The sequence below is a fragment of the Arachis stenosperma genome, chromosome 5 (assembly GCF_014773155.1).
Source record: "Arachis stenosperma cultivar V10309 chromosome 5, arast.V10309.gnm1.PFL2, whole genome shotgun sequence".
Lineage (NCBI taxonomy): Eukaryota > Viridiplantae > Streptophyta > Magnoliopsida > Fabales > Fabaceae > Arachis > Arachis stenosperma.
The window spans coordinates 98,983,880-98,987,047 of record NC_080381.1 but is presented as its reverse complement, the minus strand read 5'-3'; the positions used below and the strand labels follow the sequence as shown (position 1 = coordinate 98,987,047).

At 41.1% G+C, this 3,168-nt stretch overlaps 1 non-coding gene across 1 annotated transcript; it reads right to left on the bottom strand.

Annotated features, from left to right (window-relative positions):
* Positions 1 to 838: 838 nt before the first annotated feature.
* LOC130984172 (small nucleolar RNA R71) lies at positions 839 to 946 on the bottom strand. Its single transcript, XR_009088122.1, has one exon. It is a non-coding gene; the product is annotated as a small nucleolar RNA R71 (small nucleolar RNA).
* Positions 947 to 3,168: the final 2,222 nt, after the last annotated feature.

Below are 3,168 nucleotides of genomic sequence, written 5' to 3'. Positions count from 1 at the left end.
CTTTTTCAAAAATCACTTGATTTCTTTTCCACTCTTGGTTTTCAAAAATCAATTAGTGTTTTTCAAAATGTTTTTAAAATCTTTTACTTAATTTTCGAAAATTTCTTCCCCTCTTCTCACATCCTTCTATTTATGGACTAACACTATTCCTTAATGCACAATTTGAACTCCATCTTTCTTGATAAGTTCGAATTCTCTACCTCTTCCTTCTATTTTTCGTTTCCTCTGACACCTCAAGGAATCTCTATACTGTGACATAGAGGATTCTATATTTTCTTGTTCTCTTCTCTTTTATATGAGCAGGAGCAAAGATAAAAGCATTCTTGTTGAGGCTGACCCTGAACCTGAAAGGACCTTGAAGCGAAAGCTAAGAGAAGCTAAGGCACAACTCTCTGTAGAGGACCTAACAGAAATCTTCAAAGAAGAAGAACCCATGGCAGCCAAAAACAACAACAATGCCAACAATGCAAGGAAGGTGCTGGGTGACTTTACTGCACCTACTCCCGACTTCTATGGGAGAAGCATCTCTATCCCTGCCATTGGAGCAAACAACTTTGAGCTTAAGCCTCAATTAGTTTCTCTAATGCAACAGAATTGCAAGTTCTATGGACTTCCATTGGAAGATCCTCATCAGTTTTTAGCTGAATTCTTGTAAATCTGTGACACTGTCAAGACTAATGGGGTTGACCCTGAGGTCTACAGACTTATGCTATTCCCTTTTGCTGTAAGAGACAGAGCTAGGATATGGTTGGACTCACAACCTAAAGAAAGCCTGAACTCATGGGAAAAGCTAGTCAATGCCTTCTTGGCAAAGTTCTTTCCACCTCAAAAATTGAGTAAGCTTAGAGTGGAAGTCCAAACCTTCAGACAGAAGGAAGGAGAATCCCTCTATGAAGCTTGGGAAAGATACAAACAATTGATCAGAAAGTGTCCCTCTGATATGCTTTCTGAATGGAGCATCATAGGTAGTTTCTATGATGGTCTGTCTGAACTATCCAAGATGTCTTTAGATAGCTCTGCTGGAGGATCTCTTCATCTGAAGAAGACGCCTACAGAAGCTCAAGAACTAATTGAAATGGTTGCAAATAACCAATTCATGTACACTTCTGAAAGGAATCCTGTGAACAATGGGACAAATCAGAAGAAAGGAGTTCTTGAGATTGATACTCTGAATGCCATATTGGCTCAGAACAAGATATTGACTCAGCAAGTCAATTTGATTTCTCAAAGTCTGTCTGGAATGCAAGCTGCACCAGGCAGTACTAAGGACGCTTCATCTGAAGAAGAAGCTTATGATCCTAAGAACCCTTCAATGGAAGAGGTGAATTACATGGGAGAACCCTATGGAAACACCTATAATTCTTCATGGAGAAATCATCCAAATCTCTCATGGAAGGATCAACAGAGACCTCAACAAGGTCTCAACAACAATAATGGTGGAGGAAACAGGTTTAGCAATGGCAAGCCTTTTCCATCATCTTCTCAGCAACAGACAGAGAATTCTAAGCAGAGCCACTCTAACTTAGCAACCATGATCTCTGATCTAATCAAAACCACTCAAAGTTTCATGACTGAAACAAGGTCCTCCATTAGAAACTTGGAGGCACAAGTGGGACAGCTGAGCAAGAAAATTACTGAGCTCCCTCCTAGTACTCTTCCAAGCAATACAGAAGAGAATCCAAAAGGAGAGTGCAAGGCCATCAACATGGCCAAATTTGGAGAGGAGGGAGAGGTAGTGAACGCCACTGAGGAAGACCTCAATGGACGTCCACTGGCCTCCAATGAGTTCCCTAATGAGAAACCATGGGAATCTGAGGCTCACACTGAGACCATAGAGATTCCAATGGATTTACTTCTGCCATTCATGAGCTCTGATGAGTATTCTTCCTCTGAAGAGGATGAGTATGTCACTGAAGAGCAAGTTGCTAAATACCTTGGAGCAATCATGAAGCTAAATGACAAGTTATTTGGTAATGAGACTTGGGAGAACGAACCTCCTTTGCTCACCAAAGAACTGGATGACTTGTTGATAAACCCCATTTTGAGGGTTTATCTTGTGCTGATTTCAGGGGTTTTATCAATGATTCCACACGCTTTCTATATGAAAACACAAGACTTTGTGTTCCTTTCCTAATTTTGCCCCATGGATGAAAACATGCTTATTTTGCACTAAAATAGATACATTTCTAATCTTCTCTTGATGCCATTCGATGCCGTGACCTGTGTGTTAAGTGGTTTCAGAATATAGGGCAGGGATGGACCAGAAGAGAGAAGGAGGACAGGTGCAAAGGAAGGGAGCATGAGAATTGAGCCTTGGAAATCTCAGCATGGGCGCGTGCGCGCACTTGACGCGTCCACGTGGATAGAGCAACTAGAAGTCGAAGCCAAGAGCCAAGCCACGAGCCGGCTTGCGTAGCGGCTAAGCCATGATCTTCATGGGCGCGCACGTGTACATCACGCCTCCGCGCACATTACAAGATGCTTCGGTGGCGCGCGCGCGTACATTGCGCGTGCGCGCCGATGTTCGAATGTGATTTTTTTAAGGGCCACGTGACTTAGGCGTGGAGGTAGTTGGGAATCCCATTTTGAGGAAATGCCTTGGCGGGAAAAAGCTTAAGAAGACCAAAGGAACAAGGGTTAAGGACTTTTAGCTCATTTTCTAGATTTGAGATATTTTGGTGGATAGTTAGTTACACTTTTGGAGAAGGAGAGAGAGATCCCAAGCTCTCACTAGGGTTCATCTTCATCCAATTTCTAAATTTTCAATCACTCTTTGGTGAGATCCATTGCAATTCTCAATTCACTTTGTTCATGTCATAGATCCTCTTCTCCAATTTCAAGTAGTATTTGTAATTGCTAAATTCTCATAGATCTAAGATTCAACTTTGTAGTTTTGGATTTTATCAATTCCTTGAGACTTTGATTTTCATTGTTGTTCTTTGATAATTGTTGTTAGTTCCTTGTGTTGCAATACTTTTAATTCTATTTTTCTTCTCATTTTTACTATGACTTTCTTTCTTGCTCATCAAATGTTTGATGAAATGTCAACACTAGTTATGGAGTAGAAATTTCTTACTTGGCATAGGGTTTGGGCCATTAGAAGAAGTTGAATAGTTGTGTCAATTGTTGATTTGGGATTAGGGATTGCTAATTGACTTGGAGTGCACT